The sequence below is a fragment of the Giraffa tippelskirchi genome, chromosome 7 (assembly GCF_054371585.1).
Source record: "Giraffa tippelskirchi isolate mGirTip1 chromosome 7, T2T-mGirTip1v1.2.pri, whole genome shotgun sequence".
Taxonomy (NCBI): Eukaryota; Metazoa; Chordata; class Mammalia; order Artiodactyla; family Giraffidae; genus Giraffa; species Giraffa tippelskirchi.
In genome coordinates, this window is record NC_137281.1 from 24,566,004 (window position 1) to 24,584,871 (window position 18,868).

At 37.6% G+C, this 18,868-nt stretch overlaps 1 long non-coding RNA gene across 1 annotated transcript in view; it reads right to left on the reverse strand.

The window, feature by feature from the left end:
- Positions 1-8,740: 8,740 nt before the first annotated feature.
- The window catches only part of LOC145514581 (uncharacterized), a 216,427-nt gene continuing 206,299 nt past the window's right edge, over positions 8,741-18,868 (reverse strand). The window contains exons 4-5 of the long non-coding RNA XR_014060251.1: positions 9,965-10,162; positions 8,741-9,261 (exon numbers count right to left, since the gene is read on the reverse strand). This is a non-coding gene — a long non-coding RNA (uncharacterized LOC145514581). The remainder of the gene's footprint in view (positions 9,262-9,964; positions 10,163-18,868) is intronic.

The window sequence follows — 18,868 nt, forward strand, 5'->3', positions numbered from 1 at the left end:
ACTAATTGCAGGCCGTCAAATGCATAAAATCATAAAATTCTTCATAACAATAACATAAAACAAGGAAATGAGGTGCTTAGGTTCTAGGGTCACTGTTTTATTTGAGAGCAAGATAGAATAGGAAAATCTAAAGTATGCACCTGAAACATTGTAAACCAACTATATCTCAATAAAAAAAAAGGAAAAGTACACACATCAAATATTTTCAGATATGTATCGGAAGAATTGAAATATAATGCAAACTTTAAATTCAGCAGAGAAGATGCCTGAGCAGGGGAGATTAAAAAAAAAAAAAGGTAATAATTCAACTGAATACAGGAAAGAAGGAAAAAAGAAAAATGCAAACAGAAAAGATAAAGATACTACAAAAATTTAAGTATCAAATAAATGCAAATTATTTAGATTGTATTTTTTTAAAGATATACTCTCAAAGAGAATTAAAATTGAACTATATGTTGTTCATTAATGAGACATCACAGAATGGCACTGAAAAGTTGAAAATAAACTGATAAAGAGAAATATAGTAGGCAAATACTAACCAAAAGATTGTGCAGTTACTAAGAAAGCAATGATTCACAATGAAATGTACTAGTGACTATCTCTGTGGGGAGTGATAAGTGATTTTAATTATATTCTTTATATCTTTCTGCATTTCCTAAATTTTTTAAATGAAAATATTCAGTTTTTGTAACTTGAAAAAACATTTTAATTAAGAACTTTATTAATATACTACAATTTGGAATAACCAACATTGTGTATTATTTGAATTCCTATACAAGATACATGTATTAAATTAATCTTTACAACAACTTACTGAAAGAAACACTATTATACTATTTTTCTTCATTTTTCAGATGAAGAAACTGAGGCACAAAGGGATTTAAATAACTTACCTAAGATCAAACAGCTAGTAGATATGGGACTAGGTTAGGAACTAACTAGATGTGGGTACTAGAGATAGACATTTATGTCCAGGTCTAACATGGAAGACACAACTCAGAATTTTCAAAGCTTTGTTTTCCATGTTTTTATATTTCCAACAAAAAATATTTCAATAAGACATTTAACATTTATTACTAACAGTGGAATTCATAAACAAAATAAGAGCAAATCCCTTTCTGTAATTTTGTTCATGTGTTTATACTCTAGAACTATAAAACAAAACTATCACTGTCTATCAATGTTTATTTCATGACTTTTTCCTGTTAATGTATCATTATTATAACAGATATAAAAATTCTATTTTCATACTTTGCTTCTGGTTGGTGTCAGCAATGTGACATTTGTAAAAATTTAACCAGCTTTTAATAATAAAATCTTAGAATATTTCCATCCATGTTTTGAAATTCTGGCTATAAGACGCATGGCTAAAACTATTCTCTATTTGGATATGATTGTCTTTCTCAGATTTTATTTCCCTTTTCTTTTTAAGCAAATATACAGTTTAGAATGAAATTTAAGGTAACACATAGTATATTTAAAAATAATTTTTACAACCACAAAAATAGAAAAAAGCCACATTACTTTCATCTGTATTTACAGTAGCCAAAAAAAAAGAGAGAGACGGTGCCATCATTTATAAGTAATGGATGCATTCCTAACCAATGGATACTGAAAGGAAAAGGTACATTTTGCTGGCTCTATCAGAAAGGGCCTTGCAAATAGCATGTAGACACAGTCCCGTGAACATTCAATTGGCCACCTATCTTGGCTAAATTACAATAATGTACATTTTGGCAAATCGTATCATTTCACAAAGTCACTTTAAATGTACAACATGTATTTCTTCTCTTACCTCCCAAAATAATTCTCTAGGATGCTTCCAACTTAAAGGAATATGCAGATATACTGCTGGATATCCTATCATGACCAGATTTCATAGGAAGACAGAGCTTTTTCTCTAACATATTCCTAGAAGGTTCCACCATCAAGATCCACTTCTATCTATACTGACACTGCTAGGGTAGCATGTTAAGCATGTTGGAGAGGATGACGTATTTGTCAGAGGCCTTATTTATTGAAGTAAAGACAATGGCAAATAGTTGATCAATACCTCTCCTTCCACTGTCATAAGTTCTCAGCAGATTATCCTTTTCAAATAATGAGATAGGTTTATAAAAGTCTTTCTGATATAATTTCATCCACCATATAATACTCTTCATAGTCATTTATGATATCAGTTCAGTTCAGTCGCTCAGTCGTGTCCGACTCTTTGCGACCCCATGAATCGCAGCACGCCAGGCCTCCCTGTCCATCACCAACTCCCGGAGTTGAAATCACATTATATCAAAAAGTGATTTTGAGCCAAGTGGGTGAAGGTATTCAATGCATAGTTATAACAGATGCACATTCAGCTCTGGAATATAAAACTAATGATTTCTTTTGTGTACTTCTGATGTTATTGAAGAGTATTATCTTATGCATAATTAACAGAGTTTTGAAAGGCTGAATATAAAACATTATAGCGCTTCTTGTCTACTTACACGGGCAACTCTACTATGATGCAATGTGTGCTTTCTAATGAATCTGTAAAAATTATAAGTATTATACTGTTTTGGTACATATTTGTTTTCATAGATACTCATGAAGGGAGAGAGTAACTATAATGAGCAAAATAAATATTTGAAGGCTATTATAAATTCTGGCTCACTTATATTTCACAAGTGACAATGCCTATTGACCTTAAAATTGTAGAAATTAAATTACTGGTTGGACCATACAAATCTCATGTGGAACTACAGAGAACCATAAGTGTCTGACTCTTTGGCAAGTGTCTCAGCATAACTTATGCCAGTGGATCAGTAGAATAGGAATTGGGAGAAACACTATAAACCACACAAATACTATTAATAATAAATATGGTAGCTTATGAAACCTGGTCGGTAGCTTCTCTTTCATCCACACAAGACAATGAATCCACACAAGTGAATGAAGCGAAAGTTGCTCAGTAGTGTCTGACTCTTTGCAATCTCATGGACTTTTTTCACCCAAATAAAAATACTACCTTCTATTTATGACTTTTTTATTCAAAATAATCAATGCTTGCAAGTCCTATGTATAATATTGCAGTTAATTGTCTGAAAACTGCTCATTATAGGCTAGGTAGAAACAAGCAGATTGAATGGTCTGGGTCAAGTTGGAGCTAAGACACTGAGACTGAAATAAAAGCAAGAAAGCACTGCTAAGAAGACAGATGACTACACAGAGCAGGAACTGAGTTACTGGATTTTTGAGACTGAAATCACACCACACTTGGTATCAATAAATACATGTGTCAAGCACTGTGCTAGGTGCTATTCCCAAATATCTTAACAAGGTTACTTAGGAAAATTACACTTTCCCTATATTTACACATAAGAAAATATTTTCAAACAAAATATTTCCAAAACCTGAAGGAAGGCATTACTCAAAAACTATTAATAAATGTGTGATACAGTGGGACCTTGCTGTCCATTCGATCTATATGTAATAGTTTACATTTTGTATAGAAATCCAAGATTTTGTGTATTGAATTTGTATCCTGCAACATTACTGAATTTATTAGTTCTAAAAGTTTTTATATATATTCTTTTTATATTTTATATACATTCTTTTTTACTTATATATTCTTTTTTAATATAAATTCTTTTTGATGTTGGGCTTCCCTGTGGCTCAGTTGCTAAAGAATCCACCTGCAATGCGGGAGACCTGGGTTCGATCCCTGGGTTGGGAAGATCCCCTGGAGAAGGGAAAGTCTACCCACTCCAGTATTCTGGCCTAGAGAACTCCATGGACTGCATAGTCCATAGGGTCGCAAAGAGTCAGACACAAGTTTGTTTATTAGTTCTAAGAGTTTTTATATATATTCTTTTTATATTTCTATATACATTCTTTTTTATTTATATATATTTTTAATATAAATTCTTTCTAATATTCTTTTCCATTATGGTTTGTTCTAAGACATTGAATATAGTTTCCTATGCTATACAGTAGGACCTTGTCCATCCATTCTATATGTAACAGTTTGCATCTACTAACCCCAAACTCCCAGTCTATCCCTCCCCATCCCTTCCCACCCCCTTGGCAACCACAAGTCTGTTCTGTAAGTCTGTTTCTGCTTTGCAGATAGGTTCATTAGTGTCATATTTTAGATTCCACATATAAGTGATATCACATGGGATATGTCTTTCTCTGACTTACTTCACAAAGTATGATGATCTTTAGTCACATCCATGTTGCTGTAAATGGCATTATTTCATTCTTTTTTAAGGCTGAGTGAGTACTATTCTTTATATATTCATCTATTAATGGAAGTGGTTTCCATGTCTCAGCTGTTATGAATAGTGCTGCTATGAACATAGAGGTGCAGTTATCTTTTCAAATTATAGTTTTGTCTGGATATATGCCCAGGGATTGCTGGATCATATGGTAATTCTATTTTTAGTTTTCTGAGGAACTTCCATACTATCTTCCATAGTGGTTGCACCAACTTACATTCCCACTAACAGGGAACTACGTTCAGTGTCCTTGGACAAACCGTAATGGAAAATATAAAAAAGAATATATATATATATATATATATATATATATATATATATATATATATATATACACACACACACACCCAAATCACTTTGCTTAACACTAGAAATTAACATTGTAAATCAACTATACTTCAATAAAGTAAATAAATACAAAAATCTAAATGTGCAAGAAAGAGAAAGTTGCTCAGTCATGTCCAAGTCTGTGTGACCCCATGGATTGTAGCCCGCCAGGCTCCTCTAGAGTCCATGGAATTCTCCAGGCAAGAATACTGGAGTGGGTTGCCACTTCTTTCTCCAGGGGATCTTCCTGACACAAGGATCAAACCTGGGTCTCCTGCATTGCAGGCAGATTCTTTACTGTCTGAGCCACCAGGGATTAAAAATAATTAAGCCTATGCTTTTCACTGGAAGGGATGGATTTTTTTTTTTTTTTTAAACAGGGGAAACATTTCAGTATAAGGACCAAAGACTTTAAATATCTTGTCCCATTTAGCAAACAAGAAATAGAGCACTTTTCTTTAATTAGTATGACACAAACAGATTTTAAATCCACTTTTTTCTGGACAATCACATACCAGGCAGTCAGCAAAGAGTTGAGAGAATGAGTGACTATTTTAGCCACTTTCTATTTATCAAAATTAAAAAAAAAAAAAAAACTAAAATACCTTGCAATGGATTTCTGAATATATAACTATTGAATATATAAAACAAATTAGGACATAAGTTTTGCTACCAACCATTAGAGTAAGATCAACACTGAGACAGCATAACCTCCTCTGACTACAAAATAGCACTGCTGCAACAAGATTGTTCACTCATGATAATACAAGGAATTCAAGACAAACTTACCTTGCCAAAAAAGCCAAAAAAAATGAAAAATGCTTTCTATTTTGGTGAGAAAACATCCATTTTGTAACCATCTATAACCCTTTTGTAATCATTAGCATTCAGAGGATAAAGATCATTCCCTCTCCTGTTGGGTATGGCACTTGAAAAAAAATTTTTTAAACAACAGGTACACTGTGAGAAGTACACAACAGGCAATGAAACAGTAAGAATCTACTAACACCACACATAAATCAGAGAGATGACTAACTCACTCCTTCTCTAAACCACTCACAACAAATTTTTTTCTCATTTTATGAACCCACACAAAAGAAATTCCAGCTATTAACCACATTAAAATGTGAGTTATTTGCTGGAGACTTGATAACACTGAAGGGGAAAAAGTCAACATTCTTGCCAAGTGAAAGCATTAAAAAAAAAAAAAAAGTCTGATTCTTACAGTTACCTTCAAGGTAAAATTAATTATTAATTGGCAAAGCCTGGACATGGAATGATTGCTATCAATATTTTAATACTTTCAGTGCTAATTTCATTCTCACCATCGCAGTTTGTCTACTGAAGAAGCAGGAGAGGTCTGTTTATTTTCAGTGAGGTTTGCTATAATTATCCCCTTAAGAAGGCTGCCAATATTTTGAAATGCTTTGAATCTTCCTCTTCTTGAATTCCTAATATTAAACAAACTGAAAAAAAGATTCGCATCTCATCCACATAAATGAACAATTCTACCATTCTTACATTAGATTGCTAATTTCTGAACGAGACTAATTCTTTAATTCCCACCCACCAGTGCTGCAATTCACACTGTTAAGGCTTGTATTTTATCATAAAAGTTTTGTGATCACTTGTAAAACTTGAACTTTGAAATTAGAAAGTTAATTTACCAATTACCTGAATTCACCCTAACTCATCTCTAGAGCCAAGCCTGAAGAAATGCCTAGGTAAAATTCATCATGTTTCAGGTTTCAGCAGAATGATGTAAAAGAAACCTTAAGGACTGAGGAATGAATATGTCACAAATAGGACATGGATGAAGAAGAATTAGGAGCGCTCTGCTTTAATTCCTCAGGGTCCACAGTCCCAGAGGGAAGAAAAGGTCTTCTGAACCTAGAAATACGAGCTCAAGAAAATCTCACGTTCAAGGTGACCTCCAATATGCCTCAGAGATAGAGACACAATCCTTAACTGTTAGTACCAATGCTCCAGGGCAGATAAGAGGCAAGTCAACAGAGGTTTGGAATTGCCCAGGGCATTTAAAGCTTAGAGGGGCTATTCTGGGGACAGTACTCACTAGAGAAGAGTCACATTGTAATATATATGTGGAACCCTGACAGTGTAGGGGCCATGTCTCAGGCAAATCTGGCCCCAGATTTGCCCTCATTTTCTATTTTTAACAACATGCTCCTCTATGTTTTTACATACCTTCCTGACCTCGAGCCTACGACTCAATACTTCAGTTTTACCCGTGATGCTGTCTCACTTCAAACAGCAGCTGCATCTGATCATATTACTCCCACAAGCCCTATCAGTTCAGTTAAGTTCAGTCGCTCAGTCGTGTCCGACTCTTTGCGACCCCATGAATTGCAGCACGCCAGGCCTCTCTGTCCATCACCAACTCCCGGAGTCTACCCAAACCCATGTCCATCAAGTCGGTGATGCCATCCAACCATCTCATCCTCTGTCGTCCCCTTCTCCTCCCGCCCCCAATCCTACCCAGCATTAGGGTCTTTTCCAATGAGTCAACCCTTCGCATGAGGTGCCCAAAGTATTGGAGTTTCAGCTTCAACATCAGACCTTCCAATGAACACCCAGGATTGATCTCTTTTAGGATGGACTGACTGGATCTCCTTGCAGTGCAAGGGACTCTCAAGAGTCTTCTTCAACACCACAGTTCAAAAGCATCAATTCTGCGGTGCTCAGCTTTCTTCACCATCCAACTCTCACATCCATACATGACCACTGGAAAAACCATAGCCTTGACTAGACGGACTTTTGTTGGCAAAGTAATGTCTCTGCTTTTCAATATGCTATCTAGGTTGGCCATAACCTTCCTTCCAAGGAGTAAGCGTCTTTTAATTTCACGGCTGCAATCACCATCAGCAGTGATTTTGGAGCCCCCCAAAATAAAGTCTGACACTGGTTCCACTGTTTCCCAGTCTATTTCCCATGAAGTGATGGGACCAGATGCCACGATCTTAGTTTTCTGAACGTTGAGCTTTAAGCCAACTTTTTCACTCTCCTCTTTCACCTTCATCAAGAGGCTCTTTAGTTCTTCTTCACTTTCTGCCATAAGGGTGGTGTCATCTGTATATCTGAGGTTATTGATATTTCTCCCGGCAATCTTGATTCCAGCTTGTGTTTCTTCCAGCCCAGCGTTTCTCATGATGTACTCTGCATATAAGTTAAATAAGCAGGGTGACAATATACAGCCTTGACGGACTCCTTTTCCTATTTGGAACCAGTCTGTTGTTCCATGTCCAGTTCTAACTGTTGCTTCCTGACCTGCATACAGGTTTCTCAAGAGACAGGTCAGATGGTCTGGTATTCCCATCTCTTTCAGAATTTTCCAGAGTTTATTGTGATCCACACAGTCAAAGGCTTTGGCATAGTCAATAAAGCAGAAATAGATGTTTTGCTGGAACTCTCTTGCTTTTTCGATGATCCAGCGGATATTGGCAATTTGATCTCTGGTTCCTCTACCTTTTCTAAAACCAGCTTGAACATCTGGAAGTTCACGGTTCACGTATTGCTGAAGCCTGGCTTGGAGAATTTTGAGCATTACTTTACTAGCATGTGAGATGAGTGCAGTTGTGCAGTAGTTTGAGCATTCTTTGGCATTGCCTTTCTTTGGGATTGGAACGAAAACTGACCTTTTCCAGTCCCGTGGCCACTGCTGAGTTTTCCAAATTTGCTGGCATATCGAGTGCAGCACTTTCACAGCATCACCTTTGAGGATTTGAATAGCTCAACTGGAATTCCATCACCTCCACTAGCTTTGTTCATAGTGATGCTTTCTAAGGCCCACTTGACTTCACATTCCAGGATGTCTGGCTCTAGGTGAGTGATCACACCATCGTGATTATCTGGGTCGTGAAGATCTTTTTTGTACAGTTCTTCTGTGTATTCTTGCCACCTCTTCTTAATATCTTCTGCTTCTGTTAGGTCCATACCATTTCTGTCCTTTATCGAGCCCATCTTTGCATGAAATGTTCCTTTGGTATCTCTAATTTTCTTGAAGAGATCTCTAGTCTTTCCCAATCTGTTGTTTTCCTCTATTTCTTTGCACTGATCGCTGAGGAAGGCTTTCTTATCTCTCCTTGCTATTCTCTGGAACTCTGCATTCAGATGGGAATATATTTCCTTTTCTCCTTTGCTTCTCACTTCTCTTCTCTTCCAAGCTATCTGTAAGGCCTCCTCAGACAGCCATTTTGCTTTTTTGCATTTCTTTTCCTTGGGTATTTTCTTGATCCCTGTCTCCTGTACAATGTCATGAACCTCTGTCCATAGTTCATCAGGAACTCTGTCTATTAGGTCTAGACCCTTAAATCTATTTGTCACTTCCACGGTATACTCATAAGGGATTTGATCTATGCCCTATGGCCCACTACAAACCTAGGTATCTGGCCAGGTAGGTGGGCAATATCTTGGTCAGCCACTGCCTGGAAACTGACCATCCTTCTCAGCTCTTACCTCTTTTCACTCACCGCATTGAAACAATCACTAAATGCTACTGATTCTATCTTCGCAATAGATTTCAAATCTGTTCATTTCTCTCTCCTCATTGGCACACCAGCCTGGTTTAGGCCACCATTGATCTTGCCTCTTAATAGCCTCTTCACTCACTTCCTGAAGCAATCGAATCCCCTTCAGTCCTCCAATCCATTCATTCTCTGTACTGTAGGCACAATGGTGTTACTCAAAACTCATCTCAGCATGTCACTGTACAACTTAAAATATTTTAGGGCTCCCCACTGCCCTCAAGATAACCACGAAGCTCTGTGTCATGCATTCAGGATTCAGTCCTCACTTATCCAATCTCATCTTTCACAATCTCAACAACTTCTGCAGAACTTCCAAATGCAGGGACCCATGTTGTTTCTCACCTTTAAGTCTTCGGTGCTTAGCCTAACCTCTCCCTGTGTGACTAAACTAAGTCTCTTCCGAGACATAACACACCAAACTGATACAGTTCATTATATTTTATTCATAAACTAACTTTGCTTGTAATACTTTTTTTTTATATTTCTCTGGAACTAAAATTTCTAAATACAAGAATATTCATAATCTATTTCTAGGAATTCTAATATTTATCAAGTACCTACTATGTTCTTGTCACTGTTAAACACATTTATCTGTATTAACTTATAAAATCCTCAGAGCAACCCTATGAGTTGACCCAGTTAGTATCCCCATTTTATAGATGAGGAAACGGGAACATAGAATAATTAAGATGATACAGCTAATATGTGGAGGACCAAGACTCAAATCAAGGTCATAATGTTCCAGAGTTAGCTACTAAATTGACTGTTACTCCAGAGACAGTCAAGAAGAGCAAACTATGTTTGAATATATAATAAATGATGGCAAATGTATGTCACCTGATATTAATAAATCTTTCAACTTCAGGGTTGAGGGTAGTTATGATGCTGCTGCTGCTGCTAAGTCACTCCAGTCGTGTCCGACTCTGTGTGACCCCAGAGACAGCAGCCCACCAGGCTCCTCCATCCATGGGATTCTCCAGGCAAGAGTACTGGAGTGGGTTGCCATTGCCTTCTCCGGTAGTTATGATGACTGGTCTGTAAATCTATGTAAGACTGACCTTTTTAATGCAAATATCACATACCATTAGCTCAGTGCACACTTTACTAGGGGAAATTTTCCCATATTATGTCAACATTTTGAACCTATTCAAGAAACAATAAAGTAGAAATATCACACTATAGAATTATGCTGCTGCCAAAACTAAAACTACTTTATTAATGGTACTGAAAACTGAGGGTTCCTAATACTTTGATATCTAAACTGTATGTCATTTTATCATTTATAGTTTATTAACAAAATTAGATGCAGCTTTTTATATTAACTACTGTACATTTTTCTGATGTTAAATCAGTACAGTTTCCATTTTCATGCAACAGAAATTTAGAAAATTAAATACATCAAATGGTTATAATACAATCATAAAGAAAATCTGAAAGATTAAAATTATGACAATTATTTATCATGCATATTTGTATCCTCAAATAGTAAAAGTCCTAATTGTTTGTCTTGGGTTCTTTTAAGTATAAAAGTAAGTACAAAAGTAAAATATGGATTAACAATTTGCCTTTGTCCTCTTCCAGAAAAAACAAACAAACAAACACAGTAGCTCCTGGTACAGAATATGTGGTCAAATACTTGACTGATTTATTCCTGTAATAAGCTTGTTTAGTTGCTAGAATATCTAACACTTAACACTTGTAAGATGAATCTTCCTTAAGAAACTATTTCTGATATAGTTTGAGAATTAAAAATCATTTCAGGGTTGGGCTTAAAACTATAAGCATTTTCAAAATTAACTCAAAAAATAGTTTCAGCAGTGTAAAGCAAAACATCTTAAAAGTAATCTGTGTGTACCAGACTATTCACTGATTGACGTATTTATGGAGCACATACTATGTGTTGACTTGGCAGTAGTTGTTTGACACCACCACTGAATGAATAGGCCTGTCTCTGTAGAGCTATGCTCCAGTGAGATGTTATGCTATCACATAATTAGAATCTCAACAAATTAACTTGTTGTTTAGTTGCTAAGTCATATCCAGCTCTTTGTGACCCCATGGATTGCAACATGCCAGGCTCCTCTGTCCTCCACTGTCTCTCAGAGCTTGTCCATTGATTCAGTGATGCCATCTAATCATCTCATCCTCTGCTGCCTCCTTCTTCTCTTGCCTTCAACCTTTCCCAGCAACAAGGTCTTTTCCAATGAGTCAGCTCTTCGCATCAGGTGGCCAAGGGATTGAAGCTTCAGTTTCAGCATCAGTCCTTCCAATGAATATTCAGGGTTGATTTCCTTTAGGATTGACTGGTTTGATGTCTGTGCAGCCCAAGCAACTCAAGCGTCTTCTCCAGCATCACAATTCAAAAGCATCAGTTCTTTGGTGTTCAGTCTTCTTTACGGTCCAACTCTCACATCCATACATGACTACTGGAAAAAACATAGCTTTGACTAGACAGACCTTTGTCAGCAAAGTGATGTTTCTGCTTTTTAATATGCTGTCTAGGTTTGTCATAGCTTTCCTTCCAAGGGACAAGTGTCTTTTAATTTCACGGCTGTAGTCACCATCTGTAGTGATTTTGGAGCCCAAGAAAATAAAACCTGTCACTGCTTCCACTTATTCTCCTTCTATTTGCCATGGAGTGATGGGATTGGATGCCACAATCTTAGTTGTTTTGTCTTTTTTTTTTTAATATTGAGTTTCAAGCCAACTTTTTCACTCTCCTCTTTCACATGAAGTTATCTAGGAAACTACAGTCACTAAAATTTGTCTTCCTACCTTCCCTTGTCACCCTCCCCAATGCTGCCCTAAGTACAGCCTCCTATCATTCTCACTTAAGCCTGATCTCTAAAGGAGCTTCTACTTCAAATTATCCTTCTCCTTTAACCCTGACTTAAATTCCATTCCCTCCAAGCTCAGTTATTGGCTGGGAAGAGCCAAAGAGATGATTAACATTAGGGGGTGTACGACTGATTATTATTGTTTTTCAGTTCAGTTCAGTCCAGTCGCTCAGTCGTGTCCGACTCTTTGCAACCCCAAGAATTGCAGCACGCCAGGCCTCTCTGTCCATCACCAACTCCTGGAGTCTACCCAAACCCATGTCCATCTAGTCAGTGATGCCATCCAACCATCTCATCCTCTGTCGTCCCCTTCTCCTCCCGCCCCCAATCCTACCCAGCATTAGGGTTTTTTCCAATGAGTCAACCCTTCGCATGAGGTGCCCAAAGTATTGGAGTTTCAGCTTCAACATCAAACCTTCCCATGAACACCCAGGATTGATCTCTTTTAAGATGGACTGATTGGATCTCCTTGCAGTGCAAGGGACTCTCAAGAGTCTTCTCCAACACCACAGTTCAAAAGCATCAATTCTGCGGTGCTCAGCTTTCTTCACCGTCCAACTCTCACATCCATACATGACCACTGGAAAAACCATAGCCTTGACTAGATGGACTTTTGTTGGCAAAGTAATGTCTCTGCTTTTCAATACGCTATCTAGGTTGGCCATAACCTTCCTTCCAAGGAGTAAGCATCTTTTAATTTCACGGCTGCAATCACCATCAGCAGTGATTTTGGAGCCCAAAAAAATCAAGTCTGACACTGTTTCCACTGTTTCCCCATCTATTTCCCATGAAGTGATGGGACCAGATGCCATGATCTTACTTTTCTGAACGTTGAGCTTTAAGCCAACTTTTTCACTCTCCTCTTTCACCTTCATCAAGAGGCTCTTTAGTTCTTCTTCACTTTCTGCCATAAGGGTGGTGTCATCCACATATCTGAGGTTATTGATATTTCTCCCGGCAATCTTGATACCAGCTTGTGTTTTTTAGTAGTTTAAGTCATATCTGATTCTTTGTGGCCCTATGGACTGTAGCCCACCAAGGTGCTCTGTCCATGGGATTTCCCAAGCAAGAATATAGAGTGGGTTGCCAGTTCCTTCTCCAGGGAATCTTCCTGACCCAGGAATCGAGGCTACGTCTCCTGCATTGGTAGGCGGGTTCTCTACCACAAAGCCACCTGGAAAGCCCTTCCCAGGGTGATTGATAGCTGCTTGCATCTTTTTTCTAATAGTATTTGCTAGCCCAGAGAAATGATTCACTGACTAAAAATTTTAGCCAATAACAGTAGATGCTAAGGGAAAGTAGGGCTATTTGGTGAAAAGGAGGTTTCTGAGTCCTGCAAAGACTCTCCTAAGGAATTTTTGCCTCTGGCTGTGCATAAGCTGGCCTTGAATGGCATCATTTTTATGAAGAAACTGTATCTCATAATGTTCAGCAAAACAAATGGTCCTAAGGGTGGGGATAAAAAGTGAAATCCCTAATGAATAACAGGATAGAAAAACCAGAAAGGACAGGCCATAACAACATGAAATGAAACAAGCCCAGGATGATATTTCCACTCACTTGAAAATTACCCAAATATGCATCTGATATTTCATAGTCCTAACATCCTGTCTTCAGAACATCCCATAAATCTATTTCAATGTAACATCAGTTCAGTTCAGTTCAGTTGCTCAGTCGTGTCCAACTCTTTGCGACCCCATGAACCACAGCATGCCAGGCCTCCCTGTCCATCACCAACTTCTGGAGTCCACCCAAACCCACGTCCACTGAGTCGGTGATGCCATCCGTCCATTGAGTCAGTGATGCCCTCCAACCATTTCATCTTCAGGGTCTTTCAATCCCAAGATTTTAAAGCCAGTAAGAGAATTTATTTAATGTCATACACTGAAAACTTGCTCTATTCAGAGCATGAACTCTCTTCCTCCTGGTGAAAAATGAACAAGTGACTCTTTAAAATTTTGCCATGTTGACAATGGTATTAAATCTCCAGATTGTTTGGGCTTCATGAAATCACGGGATGGGTAATAAGCGTTAGACATGTAACAAGCCTGAGATGTGTCAGCTCCAAAAAGGAAGGTCCTTAGACCATCTTCGCTGATTTCCATGTCCGTTTACCACCTTGTCAACTAACATAGCATCACTATTATGTCCAGAATTTGACTTTTCCTCCAATAAAACAAGTTAGGACAAATTTGTACACTGAGCATGGGATAACCACTGGATGAGCTAACAGCACTAGCTATTTTGAGATTCAGCCCTTTGCTTTTAAAAATAAGGTCCAGAAAAATGCTCTATTTCACGATGATAGTCTGTCTCCTACTTACAAATGTATGCTGATCTGAACAAACTCATGCTTTGTTAATAAATTAAATAAAAGTGCTTTTAAAATTCAACCACAATGAAATATTTCAACCAGACTTCATTATTTGCCATTTCCATGCCTCTTCAGAATTTCTGAGTACTCCCTCCTGTGTACCAAAGTGACAGGAGAAAAATCTGTTCCCAAGCTACTTTTAGTCAAGTAAATACTTGGAAATTCATTGTGTAGCTAAGAAAGCATATCATTATGGCCTTTTCAAAGACATTCGGTAAACATCCAGCATTGAGCAAAGTAGACAAGCTTTTTTAGAAAAGAGCAGAGGCCTACTTTATATATATATGTATATATAATTTTTACTGGAGTATAGTTGATTTAAATGTTGTGCTAGTTTCTGCTATACAATAAAACAAATCAGTTATCCACTGTTTTTAAGATTCTTTTCCCATATAGATCATTACAAAGCACTTAGTAGAGTTCCCTGTGTTATACAGCAGGTCCTTATTGGTTTATCTATTTTATATGTAATATGGCTCAGCTATAAAGAATCTGCCTGCTATGCAGGAGACATGGCAGGAGCTGTGATTTCGATTCCTGAGTTGGAAAGATCCCCTGAAAAAGGAAGTGGCAACCCACTCCAGAATTCTTGCCTGGAAAATCCCATGGACAGAGGAGCCTGGTGGGCTACAGTCCATAGGGTCACAAGAGAGTCAGACACGACTTCATGACAAAAGCAAAATGAAAAATAAAAGCAAGTATATATATGTTAATCCCAATCTCCCAATTTATCTCTCCCTTTCTTTTTCCCCTGGTAACCGAAAGTTTGTTTTCTACATCTGAGACTCTATTTCAATCCCACTTCTGGGCATACATATATCCAGAGAAAACCATAATCCAAAAGGATATATGTACCCCAGTGTTCATTGTAGCACTGTTTACAATAGCCAAGACATGGAAGCAACCTAAATGCTCATCAACAGAGGACTGGATAAAGACGATGTGATAGCACAAGGCCTAAATATAGAGATAAGAAGCAAGTAAGAGATCAATTACTCAAAATCTGAATTCTCAAATAATTTAGAAACCAAATGTGTTGCCTGGTTAATTTTATATTTCTGTAAAGTCACAGAGCCTGCTGGGCTGCTATTGAATGAGGCATGCCTTCATCTAACATTTGGATTTATCATCACAGTGTCTTCTTCCTCTAGAATTTATAATCAAGAAACGACTCTCTACCTTATGCTAAACTAGGGAAGGGTTTGGAACCATTTTTGATAGAAGCAGAAAAGGAAGAAAGAAAAAGAAAAGAAATAGTAGAAGGAAGCAGGAGGAGGAAGAGGTGGAAGAGGAAGGGAGAAGAGTAAGGATAAGAAACAGGAGGAGGTAAAGCCCCAGCTGGTCTGGGTAATGCTGGCCATAATTTGATTTTTGCAGTGTTCTCTAATCTATTGCTGAAGGTGAAGTTACTTTGCTGAAATGATAAAATTTCAAGGAAAGGCCAGACCACGAGCTCAGATACAGACTTACAAAAGGATAGAAGGCTTCAAAGTAAAAAATATGAACTGAGGTGATTAGAAGATCAACAAAGATCCAATCCTAAAGGTCGCCTGGGAAAAAGATATGATGACAGTGATAGAGATATAGAATGTTGACTATGATGGAAATCCCATGGACAGAGAAGCCTGGCAAGTTACAGTCCATGGGGTCCCAAGAGTCAGACACAATTTAGTGACTCCACCACCACCACAACAGTGATGACAGAGCTTATCATGGCCAGGTTAGCTCATCTGGGTCTCACAACTATGCTATAAAGCAGCTCCCATTTTTGTTATTCCTATTTCACAGATGGGGAGCATAGAAGTAAACCAGATGCACAAGTTCACACAGCCAGTAAGTGGCAATGTCAACTTACTCATCTGGGAAGCTAGGTTACAAAATTTTCATCCACTGTGTTAGTTTCCTTTAGCCACTGTAGCAAATTATCACAAACCTCCTGGATTAAAGCAAGATAATTTTATCTCTCATAAATCTAAAAGCCAGAAGTCTGAAATCAGTATCATTAGGCCAAAGTCAAGGTGTTAGCAGTGCTGTGCTCTCTTATGAGTTTCTAGGGGAGAATCCATTCCTTGCCTCTTCTAGGTTCTGTTCACTACTAGCATTCCTTGGCTTGTGGTCACATCTCTCCAGTCCTCAAGGCCAGCATCTTCAAATCTCTTCCTCTGCTTCATCTTCACATAGCTTCTCATATATGTGTGTTTGTGTATGAAGTCTCCCTCTGTCTCCCCCTATTATAAGGACACTTATGGCTATACTTAGGGTCCACCCAAGTAATCCAGGATAATCTCCTCATCTCAAAATCTTTACCCTAAGAACATTGCAGAAACTCTCCAAATCAGGAAATATTTACAAGTAAGATAATATTTATAAGCTCCAGGTGTTAGAATCTTGTATATTGGAGTGGGGGGAGTGGATTTTACAGTCTACCACACCCCTCTACTCTACTTTAGTAATTTTCAATGGTTTGGATAAACTTATTTTTAAACCTGCATATATGGTTGTTGCACATAAATTAATCCAAAATTTCCAATGTAGCAGCTAAAAAAAAATTAATATGGAGATCATTTAGTTTTAAAAATTACACTAACATTCTGAAAACTACTTACTATATAACTTAACACTCTTATTTAGGTCACTGATTTGTCATTCAGAACCTCAAACTTGGATGAGGGTAACAGCTTAGCAAAACATTCTCTTGGCTCTATCCCTGGCCACTGAAATTCATTCAACAACTGCCAGAGTAACTCATCTCCCTATTATCATGTAATCTCAGTGTGCAAAACTCTTCAAGAGCTTCCCACAGTGTAGCACATGTGATCAACAGTATCTTCCATCATCCAACACCACCAATTCTCCACCCTTCCTGTCTCATTATCACCTGTCCTTCAAAACAATCTCCTTTTGGGACTTCCCTGGCAGTCCAATGGTTAAGACTCCATGCTCCCAATGCAGGTGGCACAGGTGTGATCCCTGATCAGGGTACCAAGATTCCGCATGCCACACAGAACAGGCAAAAAAAAAAAAAAAAAAGTCTCGTTTTCTTTTAACTAATGGCTCGTTGTTCACTTGGGAAACCTATTCCCCTTTTCAAAAACCCAAGTCCATAATTTTCTGTGAGCTTAGATAGAAACTTATGCCATGCAACAAGCATATAAAAGGATGGTTAACATCACTCATCATTAGGGAAATGCAAATCAAAAGCACAAGGAGGTATTATTTCACACCCATCAGGATAACTACTACCAAAAAACCAAAAAATAGAAAATAACAAATGTCGGTGAGGCTGTGAAGAAATCAGAACCCTTATGTACTATTCGTGAGAAAGTAAAATGGTGCTATTGAAAACACTATGTAGGTTCCACAAAAAATTAAAAATAAAACTTCCAGTGTGTGAAAATCATTCAGTCGTGTTCGACTCTCTGTGACCCCATGGACTGTAGCCCCCCCAGGCTCCTCTGTCCATGTGATCCTCCAGGCCAGAATACTGGAGCAGGTAGCCGTTCCCTTCTCCAGGGGATCTTGCCAACCCAGGGATCAAACTCAGGTCTCCCACATTGCAGGCTGATTCTTTACCAACTGAGCCATCAGGGAAGCCACAGGATTCAGCAATTTCTGGGTATATATCCAAAGAACTGATAGTAGGGCCTTGAAGAGGTATTTGCATATCCATGTTCACAGCAGCATTATTCACAATAGCCAAAATATGGAAGCAACCCAAGAGTCCATCAAGAGATGACTGGATATGCAAAATGCAGTATCTACATAAAAAGGAACATTTTCAGCTTTAAAAAGGAAGAAAACTTAGACACATGGTAGAACTTGGAGGAATCTTGAGGACATGTTAAGTGAAATACAACAGTCACAAAAAGACAAATACTGTATGATTCTACTCATAAGAGGTACCAAGACAAGTCAAATTCATAGAGGCAGCAAGTGGAACAGTGGTTCCCAGGGACTGGGGGCAAAGGAGGTTGGGGAATTGTTGCTTAACAGGTACAATGTCTGTTTTACAAGAAGAAAGAGTTCCGGAAACTTATTGTACAACAGTGTGAATGTACTTAACACTACTGAACTATACACATAAAAATGGTTAAGATAGTGTATTTTATATTTATTTTATCACCATTTAAAAATTTTTAATGCAAAAAAATTAATTTACTTCATGTAAAAAGCTTGTCCACCCCAAATCAGATAGCTCTCCCCTCTCTATATTGTTTTATTATAATCGTAGAGAAGTTTCAAATAAAGGGACTGGTGCCCTCTTAACTAGCTTTTCTTCTTCCTCCTTGAGGGAAAACATTGTGTTTTATCCTTTGTTACTTCCAAAGCACTCAGTAGGATACTTTTCACAAAGAAAATTGAATTGTTGCAAAAATGATCAAGTTAAACTGATATAAAACTTTATAATACTTAAAAGCAACAGGAAACTGAACAATAACAAAATTGCCCAAAAAAAGGATTACTGGAGGAACGCTAATGTAAAAAAAAATGATATAAAAATGAGGATCATTTTTTCTTCCATTATTTACC